Below are 17991 nucleotides of genomic sequence, written 5' to 3'. Positions count from 1 at the left end.
ATTTTCATCTTGTACTCCTTCCCCACGACTCTGTCTATACCATTCAGCAAGTTCTACAGATCTTCTGCAGTCTCAGATAAAATAACAATAACATTTGCAAATCTCAGGGCTTCGATTTCCACTCCTTGGATTGTGATTCCCTTTCCAAATTCTTCGCTGATTTCCTTTACTGCCTGTTCTACATAAACATTGAAAAGGAGGGGGGAAAACTGCAGCCTTGCCTCACCCCTTTGTAGATTGCTGCTTCTTTTTAATAACTCTTGATTCTTATCACTGAAGACTGACTTTAATATAGATTGTAGATAATTCTTCTTTCTTGGTATCTGATCCCAATCACCTTCAGAATCTCAAATAGCTTGGTCCAATTAACATTATCAAATGCCGTATAGATGTACGAACAAGTGTAATTTATATCAGAAAATTTTTATTGAAAATTTCAGTAAACGAGTATTCTTTATACTTTGCCCGGAAAAATGAGTGAAATCGTCTGGAACACATTTTTGTCTTCTGTCTGAAGCACATTTTCATGGGGTTTACCCGAAAATGGATCATCTAAATGTCACTAACGGTGGTCATTCACGTCTGCACAAGAGACGGAGTTCTCGGTTTTCGTCATCTGTTATATTAAAATGTTGTATAATATAAGTTGCTTCCATCTGCTCAAACGTGTACATGTTACTTTGTTCCTGCTTTGTGCATGCAACACTAAACATGTACTTTCGCCTCTGTTCGAGAGTCTATTGTCGTGCGCATGCATTCGGTACGGTCCCCGCGCCGCTCATCAAACCTCCTTCACCGCTGCGCTCAAACGGCCAGGCCACAGTTAGCTGCCCGTTATTGATGTAAGCATCGAAACAATTATTACGGACGTTTAGCTCATTTGGCTTGACAACCAAAACATTCATTTTGTATTAAACTTTGTAATAGAAACATTTAAGAATTCTACAAAATAATTATTAAATTCCTCAGATATATTTCTTGTAAACATCTTTGCATCCATATTAAGAATCATCAGTCGAGTATTATCATATATTTTCATAGATATATTAATATATTCTAAACGGTCCTCATAGGATGACATATTCTTTCCTACAATCAGAATGTGGTAATTTGTTGCAATTAGCTACGAACTGTAGGCTGTTGCGGAGAGCATGGTCAAGATGTTCTTTATCCATAAAAACCACCATTTGCACTTTAAATCGAGGTGTTATTTACTTCAGGACTAACAATGGCCACAAAATGTATTCTGAACGCTGATTTCTTGAATTTATCACATTTCTCTTCCATCACAGATTCCGAACACGTTCAAAATCTGATACACTCTTATCTATTGCACCTCACCGCACCACACGATACACAAACTCATTTGTTATTTCTTCGGCACGACATTGGAATACACCACCCGTCTCTGTCAGAGGAGCTTTAGCTGCTAGTTTTAGGTAACTTTGTCACCGATACCTAGTAAGTAATAGAAGAGGTCCTAAACTGTTATTCGTATGTTATGGAAATATTGTAGATTTAGATTTCCTCAAACTATAGACTTTATGTAATCACACTGTTATTTTTAAGGTTAATATAAATTAGCTAATCATGTCGTAATTGTAATAATAATAATAATAATAATAATAATAATAATAATAATAATAATAATAATAATAATAATCCTTTTTCCCTATTTTAATTATTGCTCTTTATCATAATAATACATATATTATTTAGGAGTTGCAAGATGTTTCAATTGTAAGTCTATTTATTTTAATTTTGCACATGTAAATACTGTATATCTGGTTGGATGGAAGAGAGGGCCTAATGGCCTTAATCTTTCTAGACAAAATAAATCCATTGCATTATATTGTACTGTACACTATCAGTTCTGTCTCACAGCTGCTACTTCCAGAGTATGAGAGCAGTCGGTTGAAAATTGCAGTCCTGATGTGTGATCTTAATTTGGAGAAATCTGGAGTAGGTTATTTCCGCCTTTCATTCGCGAGAATGAACAAGATGCTCGATCGAGTCTTGTGTGAGGCACCTTGTAATTAAAAACTTAAACATGTACTGTTCTTTCAATATTCATTCCACAATTCCTTCAACGCACTTACGTTGAGAAGCTAGTCGTTATGGTAAGGTGGAACACTTTACAGTTTAACTGCTGCAAAGTTGAATGACACTACCGTAGCACTTGGAAGCTCTCACTAAACTGTCGGTCTTGATAGTGTAATCTTACTGTTAATAATAATAATAATAATAATAATAATAATAATAATAATAATAATAATAATAATAATAATAATAATAATAATGATAATAATAATAATAATAATAATAATAGTTATTAACCATTGCAATATGATTAAAATAATCAAATATGAATAAAATAAAATACTAAAATAAATTAAATTAATAAAAATTATTAATCGAAATATCCGTAGTATGAATACCAGAGTTCACCAGAAAGGATCCCTCAAATTTTGAAAAAGCATGACATTTCTCTCTCCCAGGGCGTGTACATAAAGCCACGTACTGGTACATCTGCTTCAGGCCTTACCTAACCTTCTGAGAACGACTAAATAAGTAGGAACTTCACCTAAGTTCATCAATAATTTCACTGATTCTAAAATAACTAACTATATTCTAAATAAAATCCGTGCCTGCCCACCTCATCAACACACCAAAACATAGATAATATACACTCACAAAATACTGCTGGAAGATTCCGTATTTAAAACAACAACAACAACAAACAGTGGGAAAACAAAAGCGAGGACCAAGCTACTATTTGAAGTCAGCCCGATGAAAATTGATTATGAAACATATATATGTGGATATATACCCTTCACTGCCTCTGTGTATCAACAAACTTGCCTAATCTCATTTTTGGTACTTGATTTATCACACAGATACTCTACCATTAAAATACTGTGTTCTATGACTCTGTAACACGTGGTTTAGAGGAACATTCAGTCGAGGAACTCACGCTTGCTGTTCCAGAACATAAATTAAGGAAAGTAGGAGACACAGTACCCCATAGCTTTCACCGGCATATAAGAAAACAAGCCGCCAAAAGTGATACAATACAAAGTGCCTAAGCACTCCACAGTTTGTAGGCCACCTACGTTCCACAAACATAATAAGACCACGTCCCACAAAAGTTACATCTCACCGGGCGAGTTGGCCGTGCGCGTAGAGGCGCGCGGCTGTGAGCTTGCATCCGGGAGATAGTAGGTTCGAATCCCAATACCGGCAGCCCTTAAAATGGTTTTCCGTGGTTTCCCATTTTCACACCAGGCAAATGCTGGGGCTGTACCTTAATTAAGGCCACGGCCGCTTCCTTCCAACTCCTAGACCTTTCCTATCCCATCGTCGCCATAAGACCTATCTGTGTCGGTGCGACGTGAAGCCCCTAGCAAAAAAAAAGTTACATCTCCTCTTACTACCAAGGTTTTCAGTCAAGTCTCTGCTGATTTCTCACATTCATATATAGACCTCAGCTTCCGCACACTCGCTCATGATACGTCGAGATTGATTCTTGCCATACAATCATGAGTGGAAGATCATCTTGCCATACCAAGACCACGCCCCGAAACTCTTCCGGATCCCATGACAATAACAACCAGGCCGCGTCATCGAATTCTGGGCTGTCCGTATGACTCACAGAACTTTCCAAGTAGTAAATAGCATTGTTTTCCCATCCGCTTGTACAAAACAAATTACTCATATCACATATGAAGATCAACCACCACTATTAAGAATAAATACGCAAATAATATAATAATAATACGAATCATGACAATAATATCTCCTACTTCTGAATACAGTGCTAGGGTGTGATATATGTACTACCACAACATTAACATCATATGGCATTGTGATACCCTCCGATAAATAATGCACCTATGCTACGATTTCTTTTAGATTTTATCTTAAATTAAGTGTTCCTATGGAAACTTTCCACTCAAGTCCGATATATTAAATTCTACTTGCGTACTGAAATCTTGCATATCGCTGACATACGCCTTGTACAAGACATACGTGAGGTATTTAGAATTTGCTGGAATTATCATAAGAAACATACATATTTTGTCAGTCCTCCTCACCCCATCTACTTTATCCTGCACCTTTCTCAAGTAGGATGGTAATTCACAGTGCAAGAGTAACTTATGTTTCCCATATAATTCTTCTTGCTTCTTAATTAACATTTTTACAACTTTTGTGTTTATATATATCTTCAGAACTGTATTCCTATTATGTAATTTCGTGCTCTATAACCTTTACTTTTACAACTTTTAAATATAGTTGTTAGTTATTTATAGATCTAATTCTTTTACTGGTTAGGTGCTAGACAGGGAAAGCTGTCCCTAGCTTTGTCGGAATAAATAATTATCATCTATCCTAACGGGGCTACTGATCAAATATAATCATATCACTGAAGTGAGTTACGCAAGGACAATCATTTAGCGAGATGAAATTAGTTCATGTCTATTTTAAATAACAATGTTGATGCACATATCTCGGCGATCAGTTACGTTCCAAATAGAATGATGCCAACTGAATTACGAGACCCTTAGCACCACTGTGTACATCAGAAAACCCTTAACCTTAAGTGTTTGGGAGCAATTCTTAGACGTCTTGCTTGGCATAGTGCCATATAATGAAGTTATTTAAAGTTGATGCATAATACCAGAATGAAGTGAAAGATATGCTGTTGTGAAAGAGATGCTTAAGGAAGGGAAGTTTGAGGAATAATGTAAATCTCAAAGTTTTCTCAATAAGCATTTGTTTCTCCAATGTATAATCTTAGGCACTAATTTGTAAGTTTCATCCAGTAATCTATCGTATACTATGTTTTTGTCGTTAGGCACTGTGGATGCGTGGTCAGCGTAACGTGTAACAAACTAGGGTATCTGCGACCTGTGCGGCAACCCTAAACGTAGATCATTGATGACTGACTGAAGGTAACTTTATACCTAAAAAAAATTGTGTCTGTTTGCACTTTAACACTCAGAGTAAACTTCATTTTATAGAGCAATAATATGAGTCAAAACTTCAATATAAACAGAGAATATGTTACTTTAAGTCTATTACTTCAGAGAGCGCGGCGTGTTTAAGAAGAACGAAGAGCGAGTGACGAGGAAGAGGAGTGGGTGTGTTAGCTCACTGTTAACTGTAATCGAGTACACCTCTTCCTTGCCTGGCATGTGTTCTCTATGTCCCTCTCAGCAGCAGATCGCCTATTAGTGTGAAACTTACACCGTCGTTAAGAAGTCGGCTACACATGCCAATAATAAATCTCTAACCAGTGAGGCATCTGTAAATATGTCGCATCTTACTCACCGCCTCGAGAGGGAAAGAGCAACTTAATGCGAGGCCATTAACATGAACGTCATATGAAACCAGACAAGAAAATATATTTTTACACTTCCCTCTTTCTCTCCCTCCATCCTCTTGGCTCATCCCTCCTGCACTATTCCGGATATTCTGGAGGCCCACGAGGATTTCTATGCGACCGCGCCATAGCTGATTCACTAATGAAAGTAAGAAGATACCAGGCTGACATTCTGAACCCAGTCGGCTGGTTCGAGCCACCGAGCTAGTTCACCATGCCGTTAACTTTGGGCAGCTGAGCTTGCATTCGGGAGATAGTGGGTTCGAACCCTACTGAGGGCAACATTGAAGATGGTTCTCCGTGGTTTCCCATTTTCACAAGACAAATGCTGGGGCTGTACCTTAATTAAGGCTACGGTCACTTCATTCCCACCATCGCATTAAGATCTGTCTGTGTCGTTGCGACGTAAAATCGTAGTTATTTAATTATTTGTAGCTATTACATAGTAAGAACTCGTTGAGTACGTAAATATACATTTTGTAGATTTTATGCTACTCCTTGATTATTATCATCACCCTCTCCTCAATGTCCATCACTTTATTAGCACCATTATCTCTTAATAGTTGTAATTAAATGTAATTTCTTTTTTACAAGTTGCTTTACGTCGCACCGACACGGAGAGGTCTTATGCTGACGATCGGACAGGGAAGAAACAAGAGTGTAAAGGAAGCAATCATGGCCGTAATTAAGTAACAGCCCCAGCTTCGCCTGGTATGAAAATGGAAAACCACAGAAAACCATCTACAGTGCTGCCGACAGTGGGGTTCGATACCACTACCTCCCGAATGCGAGCTCACAGCTGCGCGCCCCTAACAGCACGGCCAATCCGCTCAGTAATTGTATGGGTGCCTACAATATTTATTTATTTATTTATTTATTTATTTATTTATTTATTTATTTATTTATTTATTTATTTACTTATTTATTTATTTATTGTGCTTCAGACAGGTACAAACCTAATGATGTGAAACACATACACATATACTAATACATTACATATAAACAAATATTAAATTAAAATTATAAAATCCCTTATGAAAGTCCTTCCAAATAAAGTCATAAGTGAAATAAAAATACACTTTTCTTCAGTAACATAATATTACAAATATTCTGTTTCATATGCACATAGTATAACAAGGTATTTAAAATGTTACCATTAAAATGATTTACGAACGGCTTTAAAGCTGAATTAGTACTGTAATTATATATGATGGTAGTGATGTTATCGAAGATAATAATGATGATGAGGTAGATGGTATAACTAGAAACTGGAAATATAACTAAAGTTATGAGCTTAACAATAGGAGCAAGCAAAGTAGGATTTTCACTTAGAACAGAAAACAATTGATTTGTTTACATTGTTTTACTATGGATGTGTATATAGTTGCAAATATCTATTCTGTACTCATTGCTATATTTATTAAATATTTTCATTGAGTTTAACACTGGTGAATTACTATGTTGTCGTGTTCATGATCTAGAGCAGTAGAAAGTAACATGTATTGGGCGTGTAGAGAGATTAGGAACAGACAAGTTGAACAGAGACAGCAAGTTACAGCTACCAATAAGATTGTTAATTAATTTGTTGACAAATGGAAGAACTGCAATTACTCCGATTTTTGCTAAGGAATTATAGCCATGTTGTTTCATGAAGTCATCATACGAATCAAATTAAGGGTACTTATAAGTTATTTTGAACGTAAGGTATCTAAGAAATTTGTTTTGCACCATTTCAACTTTGTTTTCATATAGTTTAAGGGTGGGATTCAAATGGTCGATGCATATTCTTGCCGACTTCTTACGAAAGAGTTGTATAATAGCTTTATTGCCTCGGGATTTGTGAAGTCACGTGTGCATCTCTTAATAAATCCTAATATTCGGTAAGTATCCGCAACAACATCGTTTATGTGCAGAAAGAACATCATTTTAGATTCAAAATGCACACCAAGATCCTTGATAGAATCCATTGATGACAGATTAGTATTCAAAATATTATACGAGTGACTAATTTTATTTTTATTCCTGGAAAATACCATTACATGACACTTGTTAATGTTAACATCTAACTTGTTAATAACGCTCCAATGTGATATGCTATTGAGGTCTTTCTGAAGAAATCTACAGTCCACCTGTGAACAAATGGTTTTGAAATTTTTTACATCGTCTGCGAATAGCAATATGTTTGAATACTGTGTGCATTTAGGAAAATCATTAACAAGTAGTAAAAAGAGTAATGGTCCAAGATTTGAGCCCTGTGGGATACCAGATCGAGTATTGTAATACTCAGATTCAAATCGTTTATAAGACACAAATTGTTGTCTATCATGGAGATATGATATAAATAATTTTATTAAACTGTAAGAGAGTCCATAATAAGCTAATTTATTTAAAAATACATCGTATTCAATTTTATCGAATGCTTTTCTAAAATCTGTGAAAACTACATCCACTTGGCCTCCTGCATCCATGGCTACCGACACTTCATGAGTGAACTCCAACAGATTTGTCGTTGTCGATTTCCCCGGTCTGAAGCCATGTTGGGTGTCACTGATGATAATTTCTACATGTTCGAACACATGCCGATAGGGGGGTTTGTTCGTAGACTTTTGCTAACGCGGAAGAAATTGTAACGGGTCTGTAGTTATTAATTACTGACCTATGCCCGGATATGTGAAGCGGACTAACTCGCGTTATCTTCCAATTTGTAGAAAAGTTCCAGTTTTTAGCGAAATGTAATAAAATATCTCAACAGTCTTTTATTATAGACGGAGGGATTAGATCTGGGCTTGCGGCTTTTTTTTAGGTTTCATCTAGCGTATTGCGTTTTGAATTTTGGTAGTACTAATTACACTAACATTAAGTACATCCATCAATGGATCTATTTCCATATTCTCATATATCGGTAAATCATACCTCGCCCGTTTCCCGGAGCATATAGATGAGATATAGCCTGCAAAACTGTCACCAACAGATTTGTCGCGTAATAGTTCTCTTCCATTGTATTTCATTACACTGACATAGGGGTTCTTTGCTAACTTTTAATGAATGGCCAAAAGTTCTTAGTATCTAGGCCTATTTCTTGCTCTACCTAACCCAATATAGGCTTTGTACGCGATGCTTATATCTTTCTGAATACGTCTTATCAATTCTTTAAATTTTAAGAAATGGGAAGTCTGATTTTTCTGCCCTTCGCACATTTTCCTGTGATGGTATGCTTTCCGCCTAATATTTCTTATTATATTTTGCGTAAACCAACAGGAGAGACGTTTCTCTTTCCTGACGGTTTCCGGAACACAAGAATTTATAACAGAATCAAATTTGGAATAAAATATATCTAGTGCCTGGTTAACAACAGTGTAATTTTCCAGAAAGCTCCAATCTATGTACGAATGTTTTCTGTATAACAATTCAAAATCTGCCTTCTTATAATTGTATACAGTTTTATTTCCCGCATCATTACATTTTACTCCATTTTTTGTTACAAAAAGTAATGTTTAGGGCCGGGTGATGTTGGTCCTCTGGTGCGAGAGGATGGAAGTTTTGTCGAGAGTAATGGGAGTGATGTTTGACAATTCTAGGTCAAGCATTCTGCCATTGTTATTAACAACGCCGTTAACATTTGTTAATCCCATGAATTGTAAGAAATTATTTATGCATACGGATGTACACGTTATATCGATTTCTGCAATAATTTGTGGTAAATTAGTCTTCTAATATTACTAACTGTTTACTATTTAAAATAGGACTGGCTTCAATACCTTCGTAAAATTCATTATATGCAGCCACTTTATTACTAGGTGGAACGTATACCACACAAATAAAGATACCATGAAGATTTTCCCTCAGACGTTTAACACATACATGCTCAGCTGAAACATCTATGTCAACCTGTGATGCCTTATATTTGTTGTTGACAGCCAGGGCAACACCTCCGCCAAATTCCTCACGTGTTGATATTTTATTACGATCACACCGAAATATGTTATATCTCTGATCAATAACGCTGTAAGTCTGTTTTTGCAGTTTTTCAGAAGAAGGAAAGTATGTTTATTTCGTACTTACGTAATTGAGTATTTCGAAAGTCGACTGTGTTAGGATAATACTGACACTTTACTGAGTATTTATCACATTCACATACATGCTTGTTGTTTATCATACAAACAAAACAAGTTTTTAAACACTTATGGTAGAAAAATATCGTAAGTCAATCCAGAAGAAAAATGTTGCAAGGCAAATAAACACAAGTCCTGTCCATTTTGCTCGTTAATCCGTTGTTTTACCTAAATTAAATTCATGCACAGTGACAATAGACAAAGAAAATGACAGTAATAATCATAATGATAAACGGCATAACGTACTTAAACTGAAACTCACAACAAGGCATACAATAACACCATTATCCTCTTTACTGTGATGTTAGGGTAACATTGTCCAGGCGGAAGAAACCTTGTCATTGCAAGGAGATTATTTTTCTTCTCCTTTGTGATTGGAATTGAATCATGGTACGCACGAGGTAAGCGATCAAGTGAAATATGATTTAATAACTCTCTAAAGTATGCTTGTTGCATATGAACGACTTCAAACGGTTTGCTTGGCATTGCATTAGCAATAACTTCTACGCAATGAAAGGCCAGGTAACGTGTGCTCTGGCTTTTCTTTTCTCCAAAAGTGCGAAATCCCTATACCAGGGCAGGAACCTGCGATCACTAACGACAAACATTTTATCCATCAGACCGAAATATTTTGAAGCTATGAAATGAAATGGCTTATGGCTTTTAGTGCCGGGAGTGTCCGAGGACAAGTTCGGCTCGCCAGGTGAAGGTCTTTTTGATTTGAATCCCTTAGGTGACCTGCGCGTCGTGATGGAGATGAAATGATGATGAAGACGACACATACACCCAGGCTCCGTGCCAGCGAAATTAACCAATGATGGTTAAATTTCCTAACCCTGCCGGGAATAGAACCCCAGACACCTGTACCCAAAGGCCCGCACGCTAACCATTTGGCCATGGAGCCGGACTGTGAAGCTGGTACAGGCAAATGATATTCCAGTCGTTGTTTTGGCCGATGCCAAACAATAAGACGGCGCCCTTGACTAGAAGTCCGTCTGGACAGGTGCAATTCCATTAGTTCCACGTTTAGCTACAGTTTCGTACCAGACATGCATAGAAACTTCATTATTACCAACTTTATTAATGGCACAGTTGTATGTCGAAAGTTGCCTTTGGTAGAACACATTCGAGTGTGTCAGGACGGGGAATAACAAAACTTGCTGTAAATCAACACACACTACATGAAAATTGGAATTTATCTTTGTTAAGTTAGTGTCTTCTCGTAACTTGTTATATGCTGATTCTGCCTTCGTATGATGCGTTTCGCTTTCCAGGTAAATCCTATCGAGTTCTTCCTGAGTTTCAGCAGCACAGATTTTAATAAAGTATATGTCGCACATGGCACACGTATCGGACCGAAGCGTCCCAAAACGCAAGTTGAACTCGTGAAAAATTTGCCGGTACAGATAATTAGAAAACTTTACTTGAGCGAACTGACTTTTAAAAATCTGATACATTATCGTCAGATTGAAATTAGCCGTACCGAGCTCGATAGCTGCAGTCGCTTAAGTGCGGCCAGTATCCTGTATTCGGGAGATTGTGGGTTCCAACCCCACTGTCGGCAGACCTGAAGGCGGTTTTCCGTGGTTTCCCATTTTTACACCAGGCAAATGCTGGGGCTGTACCTAAATTAAGGCCACGGCCGCTTCCTTCCCATTCCTAGCCCCTTACTTTCCCATCGTCACCATAAGACCTATCTACGTCGGTGCGACGTAAAGCAACTTGTAAAGCATTCTTTAGATTAAATATTCCTGCTATAATGGCTCTCTTGTTTTGGGAAGCTTCGGATGAGCTCACGAAAGTTGATAGATGGCATGAGGCCTATTATAATGTTTACCCCGTAAACCGGACACATCACTGGCACCCCACTTTCCTTTGGCCTCTAAACACTGTTTCTTCCGAGCAGTTGTTCCTGTAGTATCACATAAAGTCTTCTGGCGTACACGAAAGTTTTCACACATTAACGGAGATCTTAGACTGTACTGTCGTCTTGATATTGCTTCACGTGTTCGTCTCTGTTTTGACTCCGTTATCTCCATACTTCGTGATAAGAATGAATTTTGTTCATTCCCATTCAGTTTCCGGAATGACTCTACTATGACTTATTTCATATCTGCACTTAAGTTTCCGCACTGTAACTTTCTCTTACATACTCTATCCTGCAATGAAAGAATAAAACTCAGTTAGAGAAAACGTTACCTTTACATACAGTTTCTGCTGGAGGTAAAGCACGAAAATATTTCATCGGAATCACTTTATGAATCAAATACTATTCAGGTATTGGACAGTTTAATGAATAAAGCACATACATACCTTTTTAGTTTCGCAAGACATAGTTACTTTGTTATTGTACCGTTCCGTCTGTACACTGACATCCAGCCTTATTCTACACACCGGTTCAAGACGTTTCACAGCTGGTTTAACAACACCTTTCTTCAAAATATATTCTTTCCCCTGATCTTTTAGTGCCTTACGTGCACTGTCATTCCATTTCGTGATATTGATCTTACGTTTCCTCGTCCTGTTTACGTTGTATATAACACATTCAACGCATGGTTGCCTGCCATCATATATGCGTTACTAAGTTCTTCCGTTCAAGAGCTAAATTGAAAACACTTTAGCTCTCGAAGTAGTGGACATATTGGCAAGTACTTGCTGTAAGATATGTGCTAAAACCCTTTTCCGCAAGAAAACTCTCGCTTTCATCAAAAAAGGGACAGCGTTATTCTAGGCAGCCATACAATGATGATAATGATTATTATTATTATTATTATTGTATACTTTTCATCCCATGATCTGGTTAGATTGAAGAGAACCGACAAGTTGGCCGTGCAATTAGGGGCGTGCAGCGGTGAGCTCGCGTCCCGGGGATAATGGGTTAGAACTCCACCGTCGGCAGCCCTGAAGATGGTTTTCCGTGGTTTCCTATTTTCACACAAGGCAAATGCTAAGGCTGTACCTTAATTAAGGCCACGGCCGCTTCTTTCTCATTCCTGGACCTTTCCTTTTCCATCGTCGCCATAAGACCTACCTGTGTCTGTGCGACGTAAAGCAAGTAGAAAAAAAAACATTGAAGAGACCCCCCTGGGTTCAACTTCTAGTCCTTTCTCACCCCTCCAGGAAGCCTCAAGTGAGATAACGTGGTGACGGCAAGAGCGGTAGCAAAGCGGGATGGTTTTGCGCGCCTGACTCGGCCCTGACTGGTTCTCTGTGCGGCGTGCGGTGTGGTGAGTAATCCTGTAAGAGTGCACAGTACTGTGCTGTACCATGTAACATCGGCCTTGTTGACATCTACATGCTGTGAATCCGCTGCCCCTTACTTTTTCAGTTTTCGGTCACACACAGTGTACAGACATCGGGACCTCGAGGTGCGTGCCAGTGTAGAAGGTGCTGCGTACACTGTCTAGTGGCCTTCAGGCCTCATGCCGTGGATTGTGGAACAATATTGTTCTTGGATGAGGGTGATCAGCCACCGTTTCTGAAAACGAAACCCTCGCCGATATGTAGAGTGCATTAGGTCCACATAAACTAACATCCACTGACTATGCATCGTGTGAACGGTTGGCTCAGTTTGAACGGGCACGGACCAAGAGACCAGCCAATATACATGGGTGCAGTTTCAAATCCCTAGTAGGCATGTTCTGCGTTGAATTTCTTTCTCCCTTAATGCCATGGAATTGTTTTATTTATTTATTTATTTATTTATTTATTTATTTATTTATTTATTTATTTATTTATTTATTTATTTATTTATTTATTTATTTATTTATTTATTTATTTATGTTTGTACAGTTAAGGGTACGAGGCATGTTCTTCCAGTCTACTGAAATATGAACGCCACAGAAAGTAATGGTAATATGCTATGGTTGTCCCGGACACGCTTATTCCATGACTTGATGCCTACGAGTCCTTGAAGAGGGCCGTTAAATAATTTTAGGGCAACGCGGGATAGAAAGGTTAGGTGATTTGAATTCTGGTAACTGATCACCAGTTTACTACTGAAGTAAGTTTCCGAAGAGCTGCACATCTAAGCACGATGTTCAACTGACGTTCGGGCTCCTTGGAGCATGGTAGTTGGTACCAATCTGCAAGCTGCCGTAATGAGATTTCGAAGCCTCTCAGGATCTTCCCGCTGGTGATGATACACTACTTGTTTCAAATGGCCCCAATGGAAAACATACGGTATCGTTAACCGGGCGATGGTGCGGGCAATATTCAACGGCGTGTATCTTTCCGGTGGTTGCGAACAACTGCTGAGATGTGCAGTGCTGCTCCGTCGTGTTGATACCGTATAATGACATGCACGTCCTCCAGCAACAGTGGTAGTTGATCAGGAAGGAACTGCAGGTAAAGGGCTCCTGTCAAATTACTCTGAAAGAAATGTGGGCCTGCTAGGGGTAACCCGAAATACCATACTAGATATTTACTCTCCGTCATGCCTGAATTGCTGCATTCCTTACCCACTGGGGATCGTCAACATTCCAGTAGTACATGTTATGACGATTCACTGTGCCATTGCTGTAAAATTGTGAATCGCCTGTAAACCAGATTTTTGACACGAACGGTTGAATCTACCTAGTTTCGAAATCTCACCCGTGAGGCTCCTGATGTAGCTTTGGGTCACAGGGGTGAGAAGGCTTGATATGTAAGATCCGTATGCCAGATGATTGGCTGACACTGGCCTTCTCTGCTACTGGCTGGGTGTTCATGTGAGGATTCCCCTGAATAACATCCAGAACAACATCAGAAGTATGAGCAGACGTCATGGGCTCCCCTCTAACATTAAGTGTTCGGAAAGTGACGCTGCTGTACAAAAATGTCGCTTGACACTCCTGAATGTATATGTGGTTGGCGGCGGTCTGCATGGACATTTCTCGTGGTACATGCTTTGTGCTTATTGTGCGTTGGTTCATGCTCCGCTGTAGAAGGGCAACATACCGAGGTTCTCGTCAATTGAATACCTAGCGAAGAAATGGGCATCACGACTGGTGCCATACACCAATTGAGTCAGGGCACTAAACATACATACATTTTCGAAAGCTGTGTGTCGAGTATAGTACTCTCGAAGCTCCGAAAGAGAATGAAAGTATTTGGCTCTGGTGGAATTCAACCCCACTCCCACTCACCGAAATGTAAAAGTGCCAGCACTCGCGCACAATGCACAATGTACATCTACTTCCATTTCACCAACTCATATCCGTATCATCATCTTCAGCGTTACCCTAATATCCTAATGAAGCTGATCGCATGGCACGAACTACTGTACTTACCTCTCCAGATGGCGGATCGATGCAATACCAGGCGGTTCGCCGTACTTTCTACTTATATATATCCCGCATGCACAAGTGATGAATGGGATGTCTACCAACTGATTTTCACAGGGGGACTACTGCCAGCTCGCAGTTTAGATTGGAATATGAAGAGGTAACAATCGGACGGTCGCTCGCAGCATGTTACTCAGCGCTACCGGTCTAATGCACCCTTTGGGTTAGTAAACCTCATTTCCACCACATAGTTCTAGTCTGGTGTATGGTACAGCGGCAATATATTTGCAGTCTGCATATCGGCAGTGGCTAGCGTGTTCAGCAGCGACGAATACACCGACATAATTTTTAATCTGGAAAACCTGGTCGTAATGCAACCGAAGCTCCAAACGGACGTCTGCCTTCTACACACGTAATTAGCCGAACAGTATTAGTTTTTTTTACACAAACAACTCTTTTATAGAGTTGAATATCTAAACGTGTATAAATTAATAAGTTATGAAATGTTCTTTTCTGCATCTTTGCGTTGTTTACAAACAGTAGCGGCGATTGGGGTGTGGGGTGAGGAGGGACAGCACCCCCCCCCCTTGTGGAGATGGTGGTTTGGAATCTCACTCTCGGCAGCCCTGAAGATGGTTCTCCGTGCTTTCCCATTTTCACACCAGGCAAATGCTGGTGCGTTAACTTAATTAAGGCCTAACCCACGCCTAGCCCTTTCCTGTCTCATCGTCGCCATAAGTCCTATCTGTGTCGGTGCGACGTAAAGCCAATTGTAAAAAAATATCCAATTGTAATTGTAATTTCAACGGGTGATAATATCAACTTTCCCTTCACTGGGCTAAATTATTTATTTCGTGTTGTGTTGTTTATTAAGTATATATATTTCACCTGCCCCGTGGTTTGTTTTTGAGACCTGCTTAAAATTTTATTATACAGCATTGAATCAAACTATAAAAAAACATTATTACAATTAAACCAGGTTAAATACATTTACATAATAAATAACATAACACAAAGAAAGAATTTAGCCCAGTGAAGGGAAAGTTGGTGTTATCACCTGCTGAAATTACAATTACAATTAAATATATATTTTTACGATTGGCTTTACGTTGCACCGACACAGATAGGATTTATCGCGACGATGCGACAGGAAAAGACTAGGCGTGGAAAGGAAGCTGCCGTGGCCTTAATTAAGGTACAGCCTGGTGTGTAAATGGAAACCACGGAAAACCATCTTCGGGAGGGTTGCCGACAGTGGGATTCGAAACCACCATCTCCCTAGGTGCAAGCTCACAGCTGCGGCCCGTAACCCCACTGCCAGTTCTCACGGTAGAATTAAATAGAAGTACGGCATGATAGAATTAAAAATCATTGAGTATTTGAATACAGACTAAGAAACTAACAGACACTGAAGAGACTGTCAGACTGAAGATTGCGCGCGGCAGGCGGCTGAATCATACCTCAGTGTCCACGACCTTGGCAAAAAATATGTACCCCCACTACCCTTCTTCACAACACATGAGAAGTCTCCACTACTTGCCGTAGCGCTACACAAATCGGTTAGCCGCGATGTACTGCATTTGTGCGTATTTCCGCCAATAATTATTTTAATAATGAAAGAAAATTAAGGAAAGAATTAGCAGATAAGACAAAAACGCTTGTACAAATAGCTTTCCTTAAATAATTCCTAGTTCCAGCTGGCTAAAGTGGAATTAAAATTTAATGTTTACTCCACAATGTGTGTGTGGGGAGGCACCTGTCCCTCCTCGCCCCACCCCCTAATCACCACTACTGTTTGTAAATACCGCAAGGATGCAGAAAAGAACATTTCGTAACTTATTTCTTTATACACGTGTAGACGTCCACTGAGTCGTTTGTGTTAAACAAAACCTAATATTGTTCTGCGAAATACGTGTTTGGAGCTTCGGCTGCATTTCGACCAGGTTCTCCAGATTAAATTACAGGTCTGTGTATTCGTCGCTGCTGAACACACTAACCATTGCCGATATGCAGACAGCAAATATAGTGCTGCTGTACCATACGCCAGCCTAGAACTATGCGGTGGAAAACGGGGTTTACTAATGCAAGGGGTGCATTAGACCGGTTGCGCTGAGTAATATGCTGCGAGCGACCGTCCGGTTGTTATCTCTTCATATTCTGACGTATACTGCGAGCTGGCAGTATTGCCCCTGTGAAAATCAGTTGGTAGACATCCCATTCATCATTTGTGTATGCGGGATATTTGTAAGTAGAAAGTACGGCTCTCGCGAGCCGCCTGGTATATAATGCTTTTATCGATGCATGCATACTCTCAGTAACACAGCTGCCTATCGCACACTACTACATTCCGTCCCTGCAGGGCCATCATGGACGGGAACGCTCTCTCTCAGGCCAGGGAGATTTATTTCTGTGAAGGAGATGTTGTAAGAAGATGAGAGGTTTGGCGGCCGTGGCCAATATTATGAACTCTCCGGCATTCGCATTAGTGCACTCGAATGGAAAAAAACGGAAAACCGCTCTCAGGACAGCCGACGGTGGAGACCAGCCCCTCTTCGTATCCCGAATACAGAGGCGTAGAGCCATGGTTGATCCGCAGTCAACCCTCTTATGCTCGGTTGTTCGGACGGTATGCAGAGCTGTCGGACCATCGACCAGCCGTGGCCACTTGGAGGTCAAAACCTACTCTGTATCCGCTATCGTACAGTAACAGACTTAGAGAAAGGGCGATCAACATTCGTGTTCGGGGTGTTAGAAGTGTGGCCTAACGCCGAGGTAGTAAAGGGCATAAGAATCAGCTGGTATGTAGATCCGACTTTACGTTTATGAGGAACTATAGTTAATGAGGTGTAAGGTGTATTTCTTTTATTTGATAGTAACTAGATCCTCGGCACCGGATGTACAAACGCGTGAAGCACACGACGTGACCATATATACAAGGAATAACTTCAATGACGGAGATCCAAAACATACCGTCAATTATCTTGTGAAAAATACGATTGCGACCACAGGTTCACTAAGGTGACTTGCTTCTCCTATAGTGCAAGTGCCTCCGTTTTAGCTTCAGCCAACACTGCTGTACACCCTGCATTGAGTCACGCAACATAGCTTATTATAAACCTAGGTGGTACACACGTGGTACATATAACCATAGATCAACTTTAATCGTACAGTGCGCGTCAACGAGGTTGTTCATTTAACTTTTTCATGTAAATTAATTTAATTTATTGTCCGT

The sequence above is a fragment of the Anabrus simplex genome, chromosome 2, assembly GCF_040414725.1.
Source record: "Anabrus simplex isolate iqAnaSimp1 chromosome 2, ASM4041472v1, whole genome shotgun sequence".
NCBI classification, from domain to species: domain Eukaryota; kingdom Metazoa; phylum Arthropoda; class Insecta; order Orthoptera; family Tettigoniidae; genus Anabrus; species Anabrus simplex.
Note: the sequence above shows the minus strand (reverse complement) of the source record.